This window comes from Equus caballus, chromosome 2, assembly GCF_041296265.1.
Source record: "Equus caballus isolate H_3958 breed thoroughbred chromosome 2, TB-T2T, whole genome shotgun sequence".
Lineage (NCBI taxonomy): Eukaryota > Metazoa > Chordata > Mammalia > Perissodactyla > Equidae > Equus > Equus caballus.
Genome location: NC_091685.1, coordinates 93,023,669 through 93,048,737, shown reverse-complemented (window position 1 = coordinate 93,048,737; position 25,069 = coordinate 93,023,669). Strand labels below are relative to the sequence as shown.

The window sequence follows — 25,069 nt, the reverse complement described above, 5'->3', positions numbered from 1 at the left end:
ACGTGGATTTCTACAAAGTGAGTCATTTCCCTTATGGTGTTTCTTAAAATTTCTTAAACGTATTCCCACAATACCTGCAGTTAAGCCCAATGTTTCTGGGAATATAAGAAGCAAAGCACCCAGTCTACCCATGAGAAAAATAGACCCAGAGGGTAATAATGAGAACTTTGAGAACAGGAAATCTACTTGCACTAACTAGTCTGGTTCTTTATGCTTCTTCTTCCTTACATACCAGCATGCTGCCTGCTTGCAGCCATCTCACGGGACATTTCCAGGATCCACTAGGTTTCCTCTTCCACAAAAGTAAGAGTTTGCATTGCTTATTGACCTATAAGAGGGTCGGTAGATGCTCAGTAAATATTTATTGAACAAACAAATGAATCTGGTGAGCTAACGGACACAAAAGTATCCAAACACTGCAATGTAGGATTGAAGATTGATGAGGGTCAATTTTTGTCCATTGAAAACTCTACCAGGGAGGGAGAAGTTTCCTGGGAGACATTGGAGAGACGAAGGAGCAAATTAATACAAATACACTGGGGAGAAAGCCTGTGTGATGGAGGGCTTCAGTCTAGGTCCCTTTAAGCTAAATTAAGCCAAAAAATATTTGCCTCCTGATGTGTAACCCTACCTAGAGGAAATGGAGAGCTTCAAAGAAGAGGAAGTAAATCTCAATTTTCTGGGCCTGTTGCCAGATATCCCAGCACATTAAAGATGACAGACAAAGGAGACAACACCTTAAGACCTATTCCAGATTGTATATTTTCCTCCCTTTGTGGGTTAGCGGCGTTGAGTAATGTGTGGCCAGGAAGTAATAGAGAATGTGGGGAAAAGAGTTTTCTCTTGTTCTCTATAATTTTAGAAGCCACACAGAGAGTCTTGAGGTCTGTCTTATTGTGATGTCTAGACTAAGTGAGAAGAAATGAAAAGACGGGAAGACATACCTTATCCAAGGATTCTTGTGACGGAGCATGATTTCCCCAAAGAGTGACTGAAAAGGTCTGGGGAGCCTCTGCTTACAGGGAAAGAAGAATATTTCATCTTTGATTGTTAAAAAATTGTTATCCCATCAGGAAACTCTATTGTTGTAGGTTTTCTGGGACTTTGTACCATATTTTTTTTCTTGTGCTAATATTGAGAATGATCTAGTGAATCAACTGTATCTCGCTACTTGTCATGTGGAAAGAGTTTTGAAAATGTGAATTTCTTTTTTTTTCTTGGTGAGGAAGATTAGCCCTGAGCTAACATCCACCACTAATCCTCTTCTTTTTGCTGAGGAAGATTGGGCCTGAGCTAACATTTGCACCCATCTTCCTCTATTTTATATGTAGGATGCTGCCACAGCATGGCTTGATAAGCAGTGCATAGGTCCACACCTGGTATCCGAATCTGTGAATCTTGAAGCAGAGCATGGGAACTTAACCACTACACCACTGGGCCAGCCCTGAAAATGTAGAATTTTGAAAAGGCACAGGGTCCCGCTGGCCTAAAAAATGTATACCTAATTCAGACAGAACTTTCTGCAAAAGTGAGAATTTCAAAGCATAGGAGTTCGAAAGACTAGAAGAGCCACAGGCTCCAGAAATCCTGAGTGGAAAAACAAACACATTTAGAAAATTATTCATGTAGGCCTGAGTCCTCACTACTGTGATAGTGGAGGTAAAACGTAGTGGGCAATAATGTTTTATAGTTTAATACATTTCCTTGTCAGTGAAAGGACCATTTAAATGTGGGAAAAAGCAATTTTGCCAAAAGAATAAACTGTGGTGAGATTGTTTTACACAATTAGCATTATTGACATTAAGAAAACTTAAACAGAATAAAGTCAACTAAATTACAACATGTATTTGTCATAATTTTCAGTTTTGATTCCATGTGTTACTCGATGAATAAATGTTTCCCCAGAAACAATATACTGATCACTTAGCAACAGACACTTAGAACCCAACCATTGAGTCTTCCATCTGAATTTAAATTAACACTTGGGAAATTAATTCATTTACAGATATATATTGAGCAACTATTATGTGGCAGATCCGGTTGGGTGTTTTGAACACATTGCTGAATAACAATACCCAGGCACTCGCCCTGCAGCAGCTCATAATCTAGTGAGGAGATGCACACACAAAGATAATTCATAAAAATAGGTAACACTGAGCTCTTACCAGGCACCAGCCAGCACTACACATAATCTCACAATCTTAAGATGTAAGACCTATTAATCCATTTTATAGATGAAGAAACAAAGAGCATGAGTTTCTTGCCCAAATTCACATGACCAATCTAGCCCCAGAGCCCTTGAAACATTCCTCTGCTTATATGTGGTATAGACGATGATGGACATGCAAATGATGGACACATGCACAGTATTATGAAAACACAGGAGTAGGGCTTTTGACTGGAGTGGAGATAACAATGAGGAAAATCTTCCTAGAGGAAGTCAGGCCAGAAGTAAACCCTAGAAGACGAGTGGGCATTAAGTAGATGATTGAGATGAAGTAGGCAGGAGCCAGATCATGGAGAGGCCTGTGTATCTTTACCTGGAGCTTGGCTTTTTTCCCGTATTCAGGGCGATTCTACTGAAAGAGTTTAAGCTGGGAAACAACATGGCCAGACTCACATTTTAGATAGATCTCTCAGGTGGTTTCTTAGAGCAGTGGATCTCAAACTTTAGCATGTGCATCAGCATCACCCTGAGGGCTTTTAAAACAGATTTTTGGACCCCACTCCGTGGGTTTCTCATTCATTAGGCTTGGTGTAAGCCCTGAGAATTTGCATTCCCAGAAAGTTCCAGGTGATGCTGCTGCAGCCATAGGCACCACATCTTGAGAATTACCGTTGTGAAGGATGTATTTGAAGTGGGCAAGGTTGGAGTCCTCTTAGGAGGCTGTATCAGTAATTTAGGAAAGAAAAAAGGAAAATCTAGAACTAGAATATAAACTCTACGAGAGGGGGGATTTTGCCTATTTTATTTAATTCTGTGTTTCCAGCACCTAGATTAGTGCCTAGCATGTAGCAGGTGCTCAATAAACATTCAATAAATGCATAAATGAATAATAGATTCAAGAAACACTCAAAATGCTCAGGAGATAGAATTGACACTACCCCATGATGTGGGAGATGAGTTAGGAAAAACAAGACTGACTTCCAGGTTTCTAGCTTGGGTGACTATGAGTGATGCCACCAATAGTGGCAGATACTACAGGATAAAGGGCAGCTTTGGGGTGAAGATGATGATCTGTTTTGACTACGTGCATTTGAAGGATGCGTGAGAATTCTAGGAGAATAAAATCATTAGACAGTTGGGTGTGAGAATCTAAAGCTCAGAGAGAGAGCTCTGAGCCAGACATACCAGTTCGGAGCCCACTGGCAGCTGGATAGGTGGTAGTTACAGCCATGAGGTTGCTGAATGCAATCACTCAAGGGAAGCAGGTAGAGTAAGAAGAGCAGTGAGCTAAGAATGAAACACCAAAGAAGAAGGAGCACATGAAAGGAGGCCACAGGAAATGGTCAGCGAGGTGGGAGAGAACTGGGGGAGTGCACTGTCATGGAAGCCAAGGGTTTTGGTTTGACTTTTTATTATATAAAATTTCAAACACAAAAAAGAGTAGAAAGAGTAGTACATATAGTGATTTCCAATAGAGCCATCACTAACGGTCAACTCATGGCCAATCTTATTTTACTTATATCTCCATCCAGTCCCTCCTGCCAACTAAATTGTATTATTTTGGAAACAAATAGTAGACATCATACTGGTTCATTAGCAAATATTTCAGTATGCATCTCTAAAAGATAAAGCCTCTTTTGAAAAATATCACAACAATATCATCTCAACAAAGAAAATTAACAATGCCATAATATCGTCAAATTTTCAATCAATATCCAAGTTTTCCAGTTTTCTCATAATTTATTTAGGTTTTACAATTTTTTTTTTTTTTTTTGGTTGAAGCAGGAACTAAATAAGGTCCAAACAATGCAATTAGTTGATATGTCTCTCAGATCTCTTTTAACCTACAGGTTTCCACCCCCAGCTCCTACTTATTTTCTTGGCTACTTATTTATTGAAGAACCTGGGTCCTGTAGAATTTCCCACATTCTGGAGTTTGCTGAATGTTTTCTCATTGTGTCATTTAATATGTTCTTCTACCTACTATACATCCTATGTAGTGGTAATTTAGATCTAGAGGCGAGGCTTGACCAATTTAGTTTCCATTTTTGGCAAGCATAGCTTCACAGGAGGTATTGGGCATTTCTGGTTCTCTCTCTTTTTGTGATATAACAGTCATTGATGATCATTATCTAGAGCCATTATTTTATTAGAAATTACAATAATCTTTTCTTAAAATTTCAGGTGTATGTTGTTATATATTTTGTCTTCTGTATAAATTCCATCATATTCACCACCCAAAGACTAATTATAATCCATCGCCACGCCCATGTGCTTAATCACCCTTTTCTCCCTCTTCCCCTGGACTTTCTCCTCTGGTAACCACCAATCCAATTTCTGTTTCTCTGGGTTTGTTTGCCATTGTTTTCATCTTCTACTTATGAGTGAGATCATACAGTATTTTATTTTCTCCCCCTGACTTATTTCACTTAGCATAATACCCTCAAGGTCCATCCATGTTGTCACAAGTGGCTGGATTTCATTGTTTCTTATGGCTGAGTAGTATTCCCTTGTGTATAAATACCACATCTTCTTTATCCTTTTGTCCCTTGATGGGCACCTAGGTTGCTTCCAAGTCTTGGTTATTGTGAATAATGCTGCAATGAACATAGGGGTGTATGTATCTTTATGCATTCATGTTTTCATGTTCTTTGGATAAATACCCAGCAGTGGAATAGCTAGATGTTATGGCAGATCTATTCTTAATTTTTTGAGGAATCTCCATACTGTTTTCCATAGTGGCTGCACCAGTTTGCACTCCCACCAGCAGTGTCTGAGTGTTCCCTTCTTTCCATATCCTCCTCCACACTTGTTGTTTCCTGTCTTGTTAATTATAGCTATTCTGACAGGAGTGAGGTGATATCTCATCGTAGTTTTGATTTGCATTTCCCTCATAGTTCATGATGTTGAACATCTTTTCATGTGCCTGTTGGTCATATGGATATTTTCTTTGGAGAAATGTCTGTTCAGATCTTTTGCCGATTTTTTACTTGGGTTGTTAGTTTTTTTGTTGTTGAGCTGCATGAGTTCTTTGTATATTTTGAATGTTAACCCCTTATCTGATATATGGTTTGCAAATATCTTCTCCCAATTGTTAGGTTGTCTTTTCATTTTGCTGATGGTTTCCTTGGCTGTGCAGAAGCTTTTTAGTTTGATGTAGTCCCATTTGTTTATTTTTTCTATTGTTTCCCTTGCCCGGTCAGACATGATACTTGAAAATATGCTGCTAAGACCGATGTTGAAGAGTGTACTGCCTATGTTCTTTTCTAGAAGTTTAATGGTTCCAGGTCTTACATTCAAGTCTTTCATCAATTTTGAGTTAATTTTTGTGGATGGTGTAAGGTAATGGTCTGCTTTCATTCTTTTGCATGTTGCTGTCCAGTTCTCACAACAGCATTTATTGAAGAGACTTTCCTTTCTCCATTTTATCTTCTTGGCTCCCTTATCAAAAATTAGCTGTCAGTAGATGTGTGAGTTTATTTCTGGGCTCTTGATTCTGTTCCATTGACCTGTGTGTCTGTTTTTGTGCCAATACCATGCTGTTTGGGTTACTACACCTTTGTAGTATATTTTTAAATCAGGGAGTGTGACTATTGTTTTGTTATGAGCAAATATATATAGATATATATTCATATCCCTCCACATTCTGAAAATAGATGATAACATTATCACCATACTTTTCTCCACCTTACTTGTTTTACTTAAGATATCCTGGAGATTACCCCATGCAGCATGTGGAAAATAGTCCTGATTCCTTATTACAGCTCCAAAGTATTCCATTATTTTAATTCAACTAGTCCTCTTGTAATGGGCATTTGTGTTGTTTCCAGTCTTTTACAAAGCCAAAGTTTTTGAGAATGAAGGAATGACTAGCAGTGTCCAATGAATCTGAGCCATCCAAGAGAAGACAGAAAAGTACTCATTGGACTTGGCAATATGAAGGTCAATGAAATCTTAACCAGGGCAAAGTGGTACAGCTGAAATCAGATTACAGCAGGTCACAGGGTGAATGCAACATAGGAAAATGGAGACAGCGGGAAGTATAAACTACTCTTTCAGGAAGTATGGACGAGGAGGGACACAGAATGGATATAACTAGAGAAATATTTGGGACCCGAGAGGGGTTTTATTTTTGTGGCTCCGTTTTATATGTTTTTGAATGTATAGATGTGTTTTTAGGATGAAAGATATTAGAACATGTTTACTGTATGGAGAAGGAGCCATAAAGAGAAAAAGTTAAAACAAGAGGAAAAGAAGGTGTCGCTGGCAAAGAAATTCTGTAATTCTTCATTTCTGAAGAGAAGACTTTTGAGGTTATTGAAAGTATAGCTGGAACATATAAACATCTGACAAGCATCTTTAAAAACGATATGTTTCCTGGGGCCAGCCCCAAGGTGTAGTGGTTAAGTTTGGTGTGCTCCGCTTCAGCGGCCCAGGTTCATGGATTCAGATCCTGGGCATGGACCTACACCACTTGTCAGCCATGGTGTGGTGGCAACCCACATACAAAATAGAGGAAGATTGGCACAGATGTTAGCTTAGGGCAAATCTTCCTCAGCAAAAAAAATAATAATAATCCATTTCCTGAAATTTATAGGAACTCAAGTCACCATGAAAAAGCAACTTTCACTGGCCTGATTCTTGTCCACTTGAAGCTTATAGTAAAAGAAGTATTTATCCTGACTAAAGCATTCTATACTCTTTGGTTCATCACATCACTAACCCCTAGGCCAAGCCACTATCTTTCCTCACGACTACTGTAGCAGCCTCCTGACTGGCCCACCTGCTTTCACTCTTGAACCTCCGTAGCTCTCACTTTTCTACAGAGAAGCCAGGAAAACGTAACTCAAATTGTGTCTCTCCCCTGCTTTAAACCATTCAATGACTGCCAACTGCAGTTAGAAACAACTCTCAAGTCCTTGTGAGGGTCTACATGGGATGATCTGTTACTTCTTCAGCCTCCTTCTCACTGTCCACATCTCAGCTGAGAACTCGTCCCTCCCAGAGGCCTTCTCTGGCTGCCCTATCTAAAACAGAGCCCTGCCCACTCCCTGGGGTCGCTGTCTGTCACATTGGCCTGTTTTATTGTCCTCATAGCTTAAATGATCACATCATAACTTATCCCGTGTTGCTGTGTTCATTGTCTGTCTCCCCAATTAAAATAGGTGTCAACCGAAAGCAAACGCTCCTGTTCACTGTAGTAACCGCAGTGCTTTCAACTGTGCCCGGCATACAGTAGGCACTCAAGATACATTTGCTGACTGAATTAATATTGACGTTTGCCAGGACCTTCTATAGTAACCTTCTCACCTTTTTACCTATTATTTTCTCTCCTTGGGTTTTTCACAAAACATTTCAATTCAACAGTTATGGCTTTAGGAGTCAATACAACCACAGAAAACTTGAAATGGACAAAATTTGAGTTTGAGCTCCTTAAGAGCAAAATGCAAACTTGAGGGAGCTTTATTTAGGCAAGTTGGTGTATCCCTGGGTTAACTGGAAAAAAATCTGATCACCTGTCCCAAGTGGAAAATGCAACATTAGCATTTCTTTTAGAAGATGAGGTAACTCAGGGTATATGCTGATGCAGAGTGGAAGAATCTTCCAGGAAACCGGAGGAAGGGCATTGTCTGTGAGGGAGTGACCTTCTGATCCACAGCTGTCCAAGTAAATGGCAGCCTGTGGCTGCCCCACTGTGCTGCTACCTAAGACTTTCTAATTTGAAGATAAAATATTAGCAAGCCGATTTGGCCACAGATCTATGGCTAAATATTCCAATCCACTTTGTGGATAATAAAGATCATATTTTGAGTTCCATCTGTCTCACTTCTGGGTTTGGTTCTTATTTGTCTCCATGCTCAGGACAGGAAGCAGGTGCTACTTAGTGACCATCCTCCAAAACACCCTGAACAGCAGACACTGCTGGGCTATGATCAATTCATATTGACCATACTGGATACTCGAGCCTTACAGATTGATCACTATTGATCATTGTTTTTATTTTCAAATAAGACTCTTTATCACAACTGCTCTAGTTGGATAACATTCGCTAAAGTAAATCACCCAAAGCAAGATTTTTAAAAGAAAAATCTTTTGGACAAAAAAAAGGATTTGCTATGTTTATTTATACAATGAACTCTAAAGGTGACAAAACAACACTAAAAGTTCCTGTCATAAAAAATATTATCCAAAGGAATAAAAGAATTAGGAAAGATCATCAAGTGTAAGGAAATGTCATTAGAGACCAGGGCCAAGATTATCCACACCCTCATGTTCCCAATTACTATGTATGGGTGCAAAAGCTGGACAGTGAAGAAGGCTGACAGGAACAAAATTGATTGATTTGAAATATGGTGCTGGAGGAGAGCTCCACGGATGCCCTGGACTGCTAGAAAGATGAACAAGTGGGTCCAAGAGCAAATTATCCTGAACTCGCTGGAGGCAAAGATGATAAAACTGAGGCTGTCCTGCTGTGGGCACAGCATGAGACGGCAGGATCTTTGGAGGAGACAATAATGCTGGGAAAAGTAGAAGGCAGCAGGAAAAGAGGAAGATGAAATATGAGATGGATTGAGTCCATAAACGAAGCCATAGGCGTGAGTCTCCAGGAGCTGAGGAGTGCTGATGAGGGCAGGAGATTGTGGACATCACATCTAGGGTCACCAAGAGTCGGAGCCACCTTGACTGCCTATAACACACACATGAAGAAATAAAAAGTTAAAAGCTTAATGCAAAATTTCAAAGTCATCTTTTTGTCAGTCATGTCCATTTATCACAAAGAAAGAAAAAGAAAAAAAAATAATCTAAGGGAGACGGCCCATGGCCGAGTGGTTAAATTCACGTGCTCTGCTTTGGCAGCCCAGGGTTTCACTGGTTCTGATTCTGGCCGCGGAAGTGGCACCTCTCATCGGGCCGTGCTGAGGTGGTGTCCCACATAGCAGAGCCAGAAGGACATACAACTAGGATATACAACTACGTACTGGGGGGCTTTGGGGAGAAGAAGAAGAAAAAAAAGATTGGCAACAGACGTTTGCTCAGGGGCCAATCTTTAAAAAAAAAAAAAAATCTACGGTACATTTTGCAACTCTGATTTATACGTGACTTTGTTACTGGTGCTCATTTCTAATACCCTAAATTCTATTTTGGAGGCAAAACACCTTAGGTGGGGTCATGTTCATAAGCCCCTGAGATTCACTTCTCAGTTTCAGGTTCAGCTCCTGAAATCGTTCTTCTTCTTGCCTCCCTTCAAACCAAAGGGAAGGATTTCTTGTCCCTATGTGACCTGCGTTTTTAAGTGCCTGTTTATGTTCAAAAGCAAAGTGAAAAATGCCTACCTAGGAAGTCTCCTCCTTGAGAGTGAAAACCATTGATTCCTCCTTATAACCAAGAGGAAAACCAAAAAAAAAATGAACTTTGCTCTCTTCCCAGCAATACATTTGGAAAGAAGAATTATTTTAAAGGATTTTTTTATCCCTCAGTAAAGTTATGCCTTAACTTAGAAAAGCCAGTCCTGGGGGGCTGGTCCCCTGGCAGAGTGGTTAAGTTTGTGCTCTCTGCTTCGGTGGCCCAGGGTTTCATCAGTTCGGATCCTGGGTGCGGACATGGCACAGCTCATCAAGCCACGCTGAGGCGGCATCCCACATGCTACAACTAGAAGGACCTACAGCTGAAAATACACAACTATGTATCAGGGGGCTTTGGGGAGAAAAAGGAAAAATAAAATCTTTAAAAAAACAAAAAAGAAAAGGTGGTCTGTCTTAGCAACAACATGATATGACAGTTGCCTCAAACACAAAATGCAGAGATTGTTTCCGGACATCTCGATCTTACCAGAACAGACTATTTTTACATAAAACTTTTTCAAGTTCCTGAACAGAAATTTACAATAGTTTCATGATATCCCTAACTTAATACCAAAGAACAACTTGTACCTTCTCTGGGGAAATAGTAAACCCCCACACGAATGGATATGCCTAACATCTTTACGGAATAAAGAGAGGGGGGTTATTAATATGCCAAGTACTTCAAAAAATTACCTGCCTAAGTGTTCACAAGTCTCAACCATTATAGTTAGAGAAAAATGACCAATGTAATAAGGAAAATGAAAAGCCTTCTACGGCAGAGGCTCCTAGCTCCCTATCTGGTATTCAGTGATGTGCTGGTAAATGTTTAACAGTTGGCTCTCAAAAAAAAAAAAAACACAAAAAAGGCCTTAATTTGTGGTGTTTGCCAATTTTTGTGGTGTAAATGCTCCCACTGTGACCAATTTCAGGCTACCAATCAATGCGTTTAACAACCACCTTGTAAAAAACCTGAAGATTTAACCATCAGTTCTCACAAGGCAGAGTGAGCCATTTGGAGCACATCATTGCATTCATCCTCTGCTTCTTTTTACACCAGCAGAACTTCCATTTTGTTGCACTGGCAATTTTCTAAGATTAAAAACAAAAAAAATGACATTTCCCAGACATCCTTGCAAATAGGGGAGGCCATAAGACAGTATTTACTGATGAAAAGGAGGCAGATGTCATGGTAGTGGTGATCGTCTATCATAGACGGTGGTGGTAGCAGTGTGTTCCTTAAAGAGGCTTCAGTTCACCCCTTTTGTCCTTATCCTTTTCTTTTTTCCTGTTTAGAATACAGTCATGACGACTGGAGCTGCAGCAGCCATTTTGTAATCAACGAAGAGGGAGAGGACAAGGAAATCACAGAGACGTTGGCCTTGAGATCTTTGAGTTGCCTCACCACCCCTGGAATTCCTATTTCTGATGTTTCTTTACAAGAGATAAATTCCTATATTGCTTAAGCCACTATCATTTAGGTTTTGTGTTAAAGTCAGCCAAAGCCAGTCTTTCAACTTGGGCAAACTTGCCAATGGATGCAGGCCGAGTGAAGAGAAGTTGCTGCAAGAAGCAAAACTGTTGAAGAATTTTCTCTGGAGATCATATAAGTGTTAAAACTTTTGTGTGTGTGTGAGGAATATTGGTCCTGAGCTAACATCTGTGCCAATCTTCCTCTATTTTGTATGTGGGATGCCACCACAGCATGGCTTGATGAGCAGTGTGTAGGTCCGTGCCCAGGATCCAAACCTGTAAACCCCAGGCTGCTGAAGTAGAGTGTGCAAAATTAACCACTATGCCATCGGGCCAGCCCCTAAAACTTTTAAAAACTGACCCATCCACTAAATATTTTGTTTGCATAAGTCTACCTAAAATACTTGACTTGGGAGGCAGAAATTGTATTCTTAGCACAGCACTATGAACATTTGGTGGAAAGAATACTGGCTACTTTTGTTGAACACATACAATACACCAGACACCATGTTAAGCACTTTAGAGGCATCAGCAAACTTGCTGTGTGACCTTGGGCAAGTCACTTAACATCTTGGTGGTTCATTCTCTTCGTCTGTAAAATGGAGATAACATAATAGCTATATCATTGGGTTGTTTTGAAGGACAAAAGAGTTAATAACATATTTGTAAGGTACTCAAAACGATCCCTAGCTAATAGTAAACACCAAATAAGTGCTCACTGTTATTTTCATGATTACTATTCCCCAAAAACCCTATTCAATAGGCACTGACATTACCAGCAGATGAGGACAATGGCATCTCTCTCTCAGGGAGATTCTGGACTGTAATGAGATGATGCCTCTCAGGTGTTTAGATTGTGCCAGGTAAATGCTCAGAAACTCCACCTATGAGTTTCACACATAACAGCACTTGAATAAGGCTCTTTTAGTGAGATAGGTGCCAAAATATCATGTCAGTGAAGAGAAAAAACTAGCTTTTTGTGGGAGAGAAGGTTAGTCATTATTAATCTGTCCCTATAATGTGCTTATGGGGCCTTGTGATACACAATTAATGGATCAAAGGATGAGTGATATGTGACATGCAATAGACACAAACCAAGCGATGGGCGCAGTAAGAGGAAGGGAGCAGAGAAGCCCTAGGCTTTGGTCTAGAGAAGACACAACTCTGGTTAGGAGACCTGGAACTTGACCCGATTCTGCCATTTACGAGTTTTTGAACCTTGGGCAAGCTACTTAACTTTAGATCTCAATACCCTAGCTTGTTAAAATGATAATTTTGAGCTCAACAAACCCATCCATCCTTTAAGTAGCTTTAAAAAGTATTTTTGTTTGTTTAATATCTAAGAGATGATGCTGGGCCTCAAAGAGCAGGTAGAGTTTGGAAAATTGGAGATGCTGAGATCATACACCAAGTATGAACAAAAGATATAATGTTTAAATGCTTTGGGTGAATATCGTTACAAATTTGCCAGCGTTTGTGTGGGAATATGAAGGAGACCAGGTGGAAAATGTTGAGCTGGGGACATACTTTGAGGGACCTTGGGTACCAGGCCTTGAAATTAGAGGTTTATTGGGAGGTACCACTAAACCATTGAACTTTTCTAAGCAGGGGAATGACGTGACCAAACCACAACCCTTCGGAGATTATTTCAGCAAACAGAATGATCTGACGGTCCCCTGAGGCAGGGAGTAGAGTTGGGGGAGCATCCTAGAGATCTAGGCATGAAATCAAAGTAACTGGGGAGAGAGGTGAGGAAGGACATGAGAGAGTTTGAAGAAGTATATGAGTACCTTGTGGAAGGAATGAACCCATGGAAACTTGTCTCCATGATTTAACTGGCAAGGAGTAGATGTGACAGTCCAGCAGTTCAGTGCAGAGCCGTTCTCGGCACAAACCAGGGGTCTGGAAATTTGTTAGGTGAGTTTGGAAACAACAGTTTGAACAATAGGTACTAGACTCATAAAATTAGGGATCGGCCTTTGTTAATAATAGTTGAATTAGTAGATGTCAGATAAGCAAAGAAAATGCTGTCAACATATTATTACAAGTTCAGTAGCATTACTTTTCACAGGATTTGGGGAATAATTTTGAAGTTATGTGTGACAGGAAAATGGAGGAAGGACTAGTCCTCTAAGGCCGGGGTCTAGATGCTGCGAATACTGGCTGACCCCAACTAGAGATGTGGTCCCAGAGAATAGTTCTGTTAAGCAAAAATAATAGAATATCCCCCAAACTTCAGAAACTGTGGAAATTCATGTAAAATTCTACTGTCACCGTAAGGTTTACCATAAAAATTTCACATAGAACTTGCAGTGTACAAACTGTTATGAAACTTTTAGAAAAAGGGCTAAAAACTTTTTGCAAATGCCCACAATATATAATTAGATCTGAAATTGAGGTTTGAGAGTAAGGGCAATGATGAGAAAGAACCATTACCGCGAAGTGTGCTTTACTTTAAGGAAAAGGCCAATTGGAATTTTCCCAGCAGTTCTATTAGAGATTGATTTCCTCAGCAGGTATTTGAGTATCAACTGTGATAGGTCTGTGCAAACTCTGGGCATGCAGTGGGGAACAAACCAGATATAGCTCCCACCCCCATATTACTCAGAAGGCCGGTAGGGTCTTCCCATGGATATTCAACAACATGCCTAAATACATTTATAATTACAAACAGCTAAAAGTTTTCTGGAGGAAGGGGTATGACAAGAGAACAAGGGATTTCAACATCAAAAATTCATAATTTACACCTTTCCCACCACCATAGTTATCACCGGAACACTCCGTTTTGTTTTGTTTTTTTAAAAGATTTTATTTTTTTCCTTTTTCTCCCCAAAGCTCCCCGGTACATAGTTGTATATTCTTAGTTTGGGTCCTTCTAGTTGCGGCATGTGGGATGCTGCCTCAGCGTGGTTTGATGAGCAGTGCCATGTCCGCACCCAGGATTGGAACCAAGGAAACACTGGGCCGCCTGCAGCGGAGCGTAGCATGCGAACTTAACCACTTGGCCACAGGGCCAGCCCCTGCAACACTCCTTTTTAAGGCAAAGAATACCACACCAGTGATCCTCTGTGGGCTGGTTCCAGGGAAACTGATTCACTTAAATTCACTTAAGAAGCTGATGCGCAAACCCCACACTACATTTATTTTTCCCTTGAGTAGAACCATCTCTTAAACTTTTGGGTTCACATTTTGCATCTATAAACTTTGCAGCCAATTTTAAGGGCTCATCTTATTGTAAATGATTAGAAGTTGATTTTTTTTTTTTTTTTGGACAAACTGGTTAAATAACATGACTAATTTGCCTTCAGTTCCTTGATACCTCCTTTTCTCTGACGATCTTCTCCTCTTCCCTACCTCAGCCATCTACTTTGTCTGGTCACACCGCTAAATCTTGGCATTACCCAAAATTGTCCCAGCTCCGTGATTTCAATTTCAAGCATCCCATTCTCAGACTGTTCCCCAGTTTTTGGGAGCGGTTCCCAACTGAAGCAATTCTTGGATCCCCCTGGGACCTCCCATCCACTGGTCTTATCGCCTTTCCATCATCCCTCACTTCCTTCTGTCCTCACCCCCCTCCTTATCACAGTTCCCCCGCAGTCACTCCCTTGCCTACGCCCTCTGCTCTCTGACCCTCTTTCCCTCCATCACACCCACCTGCAAACCCCCAGCTCTGCCCCCTTGGCTGATGGAGCCTGGAGAAAAATCGACAGCCATGCTGACTGGTCTTGCTTTAAATTCATAACCACTAACCTCAAATGGGCACTTAGCGCTGCCTGGCAATCCTACCACATTTCTGTAGTTCATTTGCTCTCAAATTCTCCCACAAGAAAATTGTTTGATACCTGCTGCTTTCTCTTCCAACCTGCAACATGCCTTTTACCCTCACCATTCTCAGAAAGCAGGGAACGTGGCTATTTCATCAAGATAACAGAAGCAGAGAGAAGACAATGTCCCTGTGTTCCCACCTCCACAGCCACCAGTCCGTGTGCATCTGGGCCCACACACCCTGCCTTCCCTCCTGTGGCTGGTTTCTCCCTGCTTCAGCGCACGGGCCTTCTGGCTCTTCTGTGAATGGGTAAAGAAGACTCAGCTTCAAGGTCTTTGCACTTGCTCTTCCCTCGGCTTGAGAGGTTGGAAACCCTCTCCTGATCATGTGGCATGCTCCCTGTTGTCCTTCCGGACCTTTTGTCAGTGAGGTTTCCCTTCCCCTATGGAAATAGCAACCTCCTGCATTCCCAAACCATCTTACTCTGCTGCTTCCATCCCATGTACCACCACCTAGCACGTTTGTGTATTTATGCGTTATTTGTCTTCCTCGATGAGAGCAGGGTTTTTATCTGTTTTTTTCACCACCATATCCCCTGTGACTTGAACAGTGTTCGATTCGTTCATTCATCAGGTGTTTAATGAGCTATTAGATGTCAGAAACTGCTCTAGGCACTGGAGAGTACAGCAATGAACAGAACAGACCTGCACTTTTGGCTAAGTAAGTAGAAACAGAATAATAGATAGAAACAACGGAATAATAATAGAAATGACAGAAAAGAACATTAAAATCCTGTACTTTTGGCTAAGTAAGAATTTAAGTAGTGCTAAGTGAAACATCCATGCGATACAGGGAAAGAGGATATAAAATGTATGTGTTTGGGAGTGGTACGCGGGGGTGTTAGATTTTAGGTAGAGTGGCCAGGGTAGGCCTCAGTGAGAGGGGAACATGTGAGCGAAGACCTGAGCGAGGGGAGGGAGAGGGCCATGTGGACATCGGTGGGAAGGGCTGTCCAGGGAGGAAACAGCTGGCGCAGAGGTCCTGAGGTGGGAGTATGTCCAGGTTGTTCCAGGACTTGTGAGGAGGCCAGGACGACTTGAGGAAGTGAGTGAGAGAGAGAGAAGAGGTCAGAGTTGCAAAGGAGGGCAGGGAGGATCATGTAGAATCTTGCCCACATTGTGAAAACTTTTATTTTGAGTGAAATGGGGAGTCAAGGAAGGATTTTTTTTTGATACAATGATAATAATATACAACCCACATTCAAGTTTTCACAATTGTCCCAACAATATCCTTTTTTAAAAAGTCCAATTTTCTATTACTATTTGAAGAAATAACTTGCACAAGGGGCAAAATCAAATTTCATAGAATGCATAGTATTAATAATTATCATTTGTAGCTATTAGAACTGCACTAAGAAAGGTCATCTATAGGTTAAAAAAATTAACAGTTTTACAACGTCATTTTACAGTTTTTCCGCTCAATTCAGGATCCAATCAAGGATAATATACCACGTTTAGTTGTCATATCTTTTTTAAACAGCTTTATTGAAATAAAACTCACGGACCATACAATTCACCCATTTAAAGTGTATGATTCGATGGTTTTTAGTATATCCACAGAGTTGTGCAACCATCACCACAAACTCATTTCAGAACATTTTCGTCACCCCCAAAAAGAAAGCCCATAACCTTTGGCTATCCCCCCAACCTCCCATTCCCCAAAACATAGGTAACCACCATTCTACTTTCGATCTCTACAGATTTGCCTACTCTGGATATTTTATATAAAATGGAAGCATACAATTTGTGGTCTTTTGTGTCTGGCTTCTTTCACTAAGCATAATGTTTTCAAGGTGCATCCACGTAGTCAGTACTTGTTTTCTTTTTATGACCGAATAATGTTCCATTGTATGGATAGAGCACATTCTATTTATCAAGGGAGGGTTTTGAGCAGAGGAGTGACTTGATCTGAGCGGCATTTAACAAGGCTTACTCCAGCTGTTGTTCCTTCCAAGGAGCAGAGACTGACGACCTGTGGCAATGCTGCTTTCAGGGAAAATAAGATGAGGCTCAACAATTGGCTGGGAAGGGCTCAAATAGGTTAACAAAGAAATTAGCAGAAATATCCTGATCTATAATTTATAAACGGTATTTTATGTTTTATGGGATTTGTTGCATTTCCTTTGAATAATTAAACATGGAATGCAGAAATAATAAAATAATAAATAAGAATTTAAAATGGAATGTGCACATGTAATGTACAGGGACAATTGGAGAGTACTGTTAATTTACAGAGGTCTTGGATATTTTCTTTATATTGGTGGTAACGATTCTTTTGGTTCATGTGAAATTTATTCCTAAGAATAATTATTTGTCTCTAAACATAACTCAACATTATGGTAATTATCCAAGATTTCACGCCAGCTTCCAGAGAGTTGGCCAATAGAAAAACTAATTCTTACGGAAATATATTTTCAATGTCTACGCAGATCAGGTAGATGAGAGCTAGTTTGTTTTTATTTTGGACGGTTGGTGTCATCTAAAAGATTGTAGAAACTGGGTTTAAAACATTTAGAGTTCTATTGAGGCATCTTTCATTATTTGGAGCAACGAGGTTACCTACTGGAATCATTAGATCCTGAACTGGCACAAGACCCATGTATCGATTCAGGGTTTGGTATAAGCACACGCAACAGTTACTAGGCTATCTCATTCTGGGTATGTGCAACTTTTGGAGCTTGCAAATCATTGGGGAGTAAGTGAGGGTCAATGGAAACTAGACATAAGAAGGCGAGGCTCGAAGGACAATTGTCAAAAATGCGCTCCACGTTTATAGCACGGTTCGGTGGGCGCAGCGGCCACGTTGATGAACATTTCAGAGAATAAACACTGACCACAAAACTTCCCTCGCAGATAATGCACCAAGTCCGCTCCACCGGGACTAAAGGAGGCAGGGGGAGGAAAGTCCGAACGCGCGGCGTTGTTTTTTTCTCCTTGGAATAAATGGGGCGGGGGGCTGGGGGCCGGGCGGAGGGAGGGGGCACGGGCCGCTACCCCGCGCCGTCCTCGGGCCCCGCAGCGTCGCGCTCTCGCCGGCTGGGCCGGGAATTTGGAGAGGATCCCTGGTCGCGCGGCGGCGGCGGCGCGCGGGTGCGCGTGTGAGCGAGCGAGCGAGCGGGCGGGCGAGTGCGCCGGGTATTGGCAGCCGAGGAGTGGAGGCTGGGCGGCTCCGACTCCCTGACGCCAGCGCGACCAGATCAATCCAGGCTCCGGGAGCTGGCGGGCGGAGGAAGGAGAGGCCGAGCGGCTCAGCCCGGGCCGAGCGCGGGGAGGGACCCTGCGAGCGCAGCGCGGCGCAGCGCCCGGCCGGCCAGACCGGGGCCGCGGGACCCCGCTCGCCCCGCCACTCGTGCGCCCGCGCGGACGGGCGCGCCGCCAACCCGGTAAAACGAAACAGACCCGAAACCAACTTTCCCTCTGCCGCGTCCCCGCCCTCCCCGGGCGCCCTGGGCTGCCCAGCGCCGCCGCCACCTCTGGGGCGAGCGGGGGCGCGGGCGGCGGCGGGCAGGGGGCTCCTCCCCGCGTGGGGCGGACCGGGGACCCCCCTCCATGATGGCGGCCGCTCCGAGGAGCGAACCTGCCACCTTCTCCTCCTCTCGCGCCCATCTCGCCCGGCAGGGCTCGGCTGGGGGTCCCCTCGCGTCTTTGTTGGGTCTCCGGTGGGGAAGCCGCGTTCCTCGGCCCCGTGCCTCGCCCCCGGCCCGGCCCGCGGCGGGATCTCCGGGCCCCCTCCCCCTCCGCCCGCGCCCCGCTTCTCTTTCCCTTTCCGCAGCCGGCCGAGCCGTGCGCGCGGCTCACGGGCCCATTGTGTCCCGCGCCGGCCGGGCGACCCTTGCGGGAGCGGAGGGCGGCTGCCGGCGCGCCTCTCGAGGTGCTCGGCGGCGCGCGGAGCGGCTCTCGCACGAGGGGGACACCTGGTGCCCTGGTCCCCTGCGCGTCCCCCACGGGTCCCCTGTTCTGCCCCAACTAGCCTCTTGGGGATCGGGGTCAAGGAGAGTTCGCACCGAAATTCCCTCTAATTTATTCGAAGGTTTGGCGGCGGCGCGTAATTTTTTTTTTTTTCCTCTTCCGCCTGCACCCCCCTGCGTCTCCAAGTGTCGTCTCATTCCTTTCCCTTTACCGGATTCGATTGCCTCACTGCATGTGCATTTGTGAGTTCGCTGCTGAACAACTGTTCCTTTGCTCTGCTCCCTGTCTTTGTTAGTGTTTCTCGGGGTTGTTTCTGTAGGAAGGTGGGGGTGGTGGGTGTGAGAGAGAGACAGACGTGGGCTTGTTTTTCTAGTGGCTTAATATATACGAAGGCTTCCCGGGAGAGCGTTTCCTTGATGGCCTTTAGGAGGGAGGAGGAACAAATGCCTGCCGGATCTTACAACTACAGTAGCTGCGGCTTTTGTTTATTTTGAGGCGCATACGATTTTTAAATACACCGTGCGAGATAGTCGGCAAGGCGCTTCCTTTCTGAAAATTGAGGCGCGTCTCAGAACCGTCTTCTGAGAAAGCATCGTTTACGTGAGTGCTGTGACAACCGGCCTTTTTCTTTCCTCCTGTGTTCTGTTCTTTCCATTGTATCTGAAGTTTCAGAGTCTTCGGAATGGTGCAGAAGTTGCATGCGTACTGTATGTCTTCCTGTTGCGGAAACTTAGCAGCTAAATCACAGAATGCCTTTATTTCAGAACGTTTCTCGCTCTAATTGCGTGTCGTGGAGAGCATGCCTGCGTTCAGTAACACAATGAGAAAACTGTTCTGTGCCCATGTTGATTTTTCATCTTGTTCGTAATTACCACTTTACGTTTTATTGGAGGTAAGTGAGCTGTATTGGAACCACTGTTTAAAAAGAATAGAGGCAGAAACACTGTTCACTGCCCCAGCGTTTTCAATTAGTGTAAATATTTTGCATGAGTGTTATTCTGATGTAGGTGCCAAGCCTAAATATGCTGTACTGATTAAAGTATTTTTCCTCTCCTCTCCTCTCTCTCCCTCTTTTCCATTCGCAGTTATTTGCTGTTTCTGTGCAGGTGGTGCACATTTGTGTAATATTGTAATTCTAAGGAAACTGTAACCAGGGTCGTGAGAGAGGATTTTTCTAGAGGTGGGTGATGCCAGAGCCTCTGGAGGATCCGGGCAGGATTGGGTTTCTTTGAGGGTAGTGATTTGTCCTTGATTTAGTTCTGATCCCTCCAACCATAGGTATGTAACCAAATACATTTTTCCTTTTTGCAGTAGCCTTTGGTTTTATACCCTTGAAGAGCTGATGACCTTTGTATTTTAGAGAAATGACAGTTTTTAGGCAATTAAAAATGTTAACCTCTTAAACCTCTTGGAATTTAATTTTTTCTGCTAAGTTCATAACGCATTAAGAGGATGTCTTATTTTCCCAAATACATTTATTAAAACCTAAATTGCTGTTTGTAATTTTGATTTCTAGTAATTCTCTGTTAAAGGTAAAATTTAATAACGGATTGGAAAAAGAGTAAACTTGAGTGTAATTAGACCAGTATATTTTAGCTGCAGTCGCCTACACAATCAAGGCCAAGTTGTGTGTGTATAAAAGATCTCATTTGTGTAGTCTTACAAGGCTAATGGAGGCATCATTGGGGCTTTATAAATAATGTAAGTTGTGTATAATGTAGAGTCTCCAGAGACGGCAGAGAAAGCATCATTACCAGCCTTTTCAACCTGCTTGAGATCTTAAATTGATTTACAGCACTGAACTGGTGCAAAATGATACATCAGGATGACATGGGGTCAGCCTGTAAAAGTCTATGATGTCAGCCTATTAGTTCAGTCATCATAATTAAACCGTATTACAGGGGCAGCTAAGCAGGAGTCTGGCGTTATACTTCTGATATGGGTGGTACAGAGATTTTGTTTATAGTGGAAAAGCTGAACTGGTTAGGAGTGCTTCTGTTTCTGAAAGAGGAAAAGGGTCACAGAACTCTGAATTTTTGAAAATAAATTGAAGATAAATGCAGAGATGTCAGTCTGCATTGTCTAAGTAGCTTTCCATTTGAGGGTGGAGAAACAGATGCTTTTGGGGTACTGATAAGGACCTGTGCAACTCTGATGCATGTCCTGAACCATGCTTCATGTGAACTGGAATGTAATTTGGCCTTAGGGACCTTCTAAAATATCAGAGGACCACATACTTTTTATCTCTGATACTTTTATTAGCACTGAGTTGCACTGTATTGATGTATCAGCTGACATGTCATTTCTTTAGCTAGTTATAGTTACTGGGTCTCCACTGAAAACAGAGATATGTGAATTGAACATAGAAACAATTCAGGACAAGAAGACCCTTGTTTTTTGCTTAAATTTCTGGCAATCCTTATTGGATTTATGGGTCATCTGAGACTGTGCTGTCTAATAAGGCAGGTATTAGCCACATCTGAGTGTTTAAATTGAAATTAATTAAAATTAAATAAAAATTCATCTTCTCAGTAGCACTAGCCACATTTCAATGCTCGATAGCCACCTGTGGCTAGTGGCTGCCACATTGGACAGTGTCTCTGTAGAACCCCTCCATCATCGCAGAAGGTTCTATTGGACGTTGCAGCTCTGGGGCCTTTACCTCTCCTCTTCCTCCTTTTCTGCTCATCTTTGAGCTCCTCCTCTGCTTGTTACCCCTACTGATGAGTGTGTGGGGTCCAAGGGAGAAAAAAATGTGTCCATTAATTTTGCTGCTTACTAGTTTGCTCTTTTTAAAATAAAAAACAGTTTGGAAGTGACAGTTGAACCTCCCGGATAAAACGAAGTTGACTCTTCTGTGGATCATATAATCTTTGGTGTGATGGCTTCTAATTTGATTAAGAGCTTTGAGTGTGAGAAATAATTGTAGCTAATTTTTTCTGAGTTTTTCCTGTGTCCTTGTTTTTAATACTCATATCTCATTTAAGCCTCAAAACTTCCTTAAGTTCTGTTGTCACATTTTACAGGTAGAGAAACGGAGTTCAGAGTGATTCAGTGTCTTGCGTCAGGCTTCTTAACTAGTGATTTTGATTTATAATCTTAGCTGAGATATGAATAAGGTAGTTTGACTCCAGAGCTTCTTAACGGTATTTTTTGGGGTTTTTTTTGGTGTAGAATACCCAAATAATCATTGTTCTGTTGGGCTTTATTTTTCCAGTATAGATATGACTTTGCTTTTGTTTTTTAGGTCTTTAGACAAATTTGTCCTCTATTGTACTTTTCTGGGCTGTCTTCTCTTGTCCTCTTTTAAGTGCTTGAGAAAGGGAGCATAATGTTAATAACGGATACAAGCAGAACATAATTGGAAGAATAAATGTCACATAAAAGTAATGCATTTCAAAGCCAGATTAGTTTTATCTCGGCTCTTCTGGCTCATTCCTACCACTTTCCCCTTGCGTTTTTCTTGTATGTTCACAAACTGATGGTCCTAAGGCGGAAAGCTCTAGTAGTTCAGTTTATCTCATCAAAATTAGTCATCCCTTAGCTGTAAAACACTGCACTTTGAGATACAAATGGTTCATTGCAAATTCCTTGCGATTTTTTTTTTTTTTTCGTTTAATGTCTACTTTTGTGTAGTCTTATAGTTCATCAGTTCTTAACATTTTTTTTGGTCAGGACTGTTTAAGAGCTGATCAAATCGCGGATCCTGTATCTTCTCACTCTCATCCTCCAATCTAAAAATGCTTATGTGCCCTGGTAAGCTTGTGTGGACCCCTGAGTACCCAAGTTGCATGATGTTTCAGTTGAAGGACGTCCAAGGAACTGCCTTGCCAAGTGCGTTCACAAACGTTTGTAATTTCCTTTCCAGAGAAGAGAGAGATTTCATGTTAAAAGCTGCTTTGAAGATTTTCTGATACAGTTGGTTCATATCAAGTTGAGTAGTCTGAGGCCCAGAGAACATACTAGCTTGCCTAAAGTCACCCAGCTAGTGATTGGGAGAGGGAAAGCCAGAACCTGGATCACTCGCGTTGTTGCTAAGTTCTTCTTGGTCTGTGTGTTTTTTCCTACCCTGCTCGCTGTGATCCTGAAGCTTCGGTCTGAGCATATCCCAGGTAATTTCGGGAGGAGAGGAAAGAAGAACTTTTTGGGATGGTCTTGACATTTTGTACCTAAGATTGTTTGAGCCGAGTAGGAATCAAGTCTGACAACCTCAGAGAGATGTTTTTTACAGATTAAAATCGATTTTTTTTTCATTTTAGAGATGGAAAAGAAAAGCCCTATGTTCTAATTTAATCAGCGGGACCTTACTAGAAAATGGAAGATCCAAGATTGTACAGAGTTCAAATTAAATCAGGCAGTGCTGCTATGTGAATGTTATCTCTTGACTCTCAAAAATAAATCGCATTCCTAACCAAAAGCTAGAGTTTAGGGTATTTAGGGAAGAAGCTAAGGGGAACTAGGGAGAGAGTTGGAAAGGTCAGAGGAAGAAAAGGATAATTTAAATATAAAAAGAGAAATTTGATATTAAGTCATAAAGTGATTTCGAGGCTGATGAAGTGTTCTCTGTAATTGTACCTCTACGTGTGGTTTCTTTCTTTTTTAAACTTACTGTTACCAGTTTATTATAAAGAATACAACTCAGGAACAGCCAGATGGAAGAACGACATAAGACAAGGTGTAGGGAAGAGGTTCAGAGCTTCCACACTCTTCCCGGGCGCAGCACCTCCAGCTTCCAACCTGGAAGCTCTGGTGTTAGTTTTTGGTACCAAGATGAGGAGGGCCTGCTTTGATAACAAATCGAGGCATCTCCATTTTGCCCCAAATTGAAATCTCTTGACTCTTTATGTTCCTTTTCTGCTATTACCTAGTAGTACAACTATTCAGTCTAATCTGGTGATCTGTCATCTGATTTGCTGCAAAAATACCTGAAGTATTTTTAACACCTCTTCTAGATTAACTTTCTTTAAAAAAAAAAATAGCTAAGCTAAGTAGCATGAATGTACTTACTCAAACTCTAAATTAAAATCCTCCTTTTGGTGTTCATCATTGAGATGGTGTCAGTTTTAGAGATGTGCAACTAGTCCGCTAGGCCAAAAAGTCACATTTACAGCTGTTGCTGGCTGACTTGCAGAAATGAGCAGGTTCTGTAGAACATTCATTTGCATAAGGGAAGCTATGTTTCAGATGGGAAAAGCCAGACTTTCATAAACAGTTCAACTCCAGTGGCTACTTCAGATTTTTTGGAAGGCACTGGGAACCGCAGTATTTGAGCAGTTTATCATCTTTGTAATTTTTGTTATAAGCTGAAATCAGAACTTCAGGGCAGACTCCCTGTTGACTGTAATGCATTAAAACCTCCAAGGTTTGACGAATCCTTACCTGGCGATTCTCCCAAATTTCTTCTCTGCTCGGTTCCTAGTGTTCAGATAAGGAGTCTTGTTCTCTTGTAAGAACCCAGGTCTGTGGTGTGGTGGATTGGTTTCGTAATTTTCTTGAGACCACAAGCCTGAATTTAAAGGGACACATACACACAGTTAATTATGCTTGTACATGCTTTTGAGCTCAGAATTAAATATTCGCTACATGATGTTTGCAAAGAGGAAGAAAAAAAGGTCTAGCTTTTGAATCAAAAATGTATTTATACACGTAATATTTTAATGCTTTATTTGTAGTTTCTGCTTAATGTTAGGGTAGCTGTACTATAGATATTTTTTTCCTACAATTCAGATAGGGTATAGTTACACAAACTGTTCATTTATTTTCCTCTCCTTGTCTATCTTTTGTGGTTTCTTTGTGGTGTGCTTATGCAAAGTGGAAGTATTTCAGACCTTCATAGATTTTTCTTTCAGTTTCAAACACCACAGGAAAAAAAAGGGAACTAATTATCTTTCAAGCATTATAATTAGGCATTAAATTAAGTCATTATTTAGTTAGCTAAATGCAGGATCTTTTGTTTGTTATTGAAAGAAAACGTGTCTTTTTAATGGAGGAGGGGTGTTACATATCCCTTATTTGATAATTTTGATACAGTATTGTAGTGAGTATATGCTCCACTTATTCAGTGACCGTTTATTCTGAGTGGCTCAGTAATTAGAAGACACACAAAAATGAAAAATGCAACAGTATTACAAGAGTTCTTGCAAGGTAGTGTGAAAGTCGCTTGTACAGACAGCTCACATGAGGACCACATTGGTGTAGAAGGACATGTGGGTTTGGTAGGTAGAAGGGAGAGACATTCTGGGCAGAGTCATGGCGTGGGAGACTCAGGAGGTAGGCATGAGTGTTGAGGATCTCTAGAGAAGCGCTGTCCAATAGAACTGTCTGCAGTGACGGAAATGTTCTGTATCTACGCTGT

The 25,069-nt window shown here is 41.9% G+C and overlaps 1 protein-coding gene across 12 annotated transcripts in view; it reads left to right on the top strand.

Annotated features, from left to right (window-relative positions):
* The first annotated feature begins 17,880 nt into the window (after positions 1 to 17,880).
* Positions 17,881 to 25,069, top strand: part of SMAD1 (SMAD family member 1) — a 79,895-nt gene continuing 72,706 nt past the window's right edge. Inside the window, exons 1-2 of one of the 12 annotated variants that reach the window (XM_023626135.2) lie at positions 18,355 to 19,314; positions 19,479 to 19,606. The gene's annotated coding sequence lies outside the window, so the exon portion shown is untranslated. 12 annotated transcript variants of the gene reach the window in all.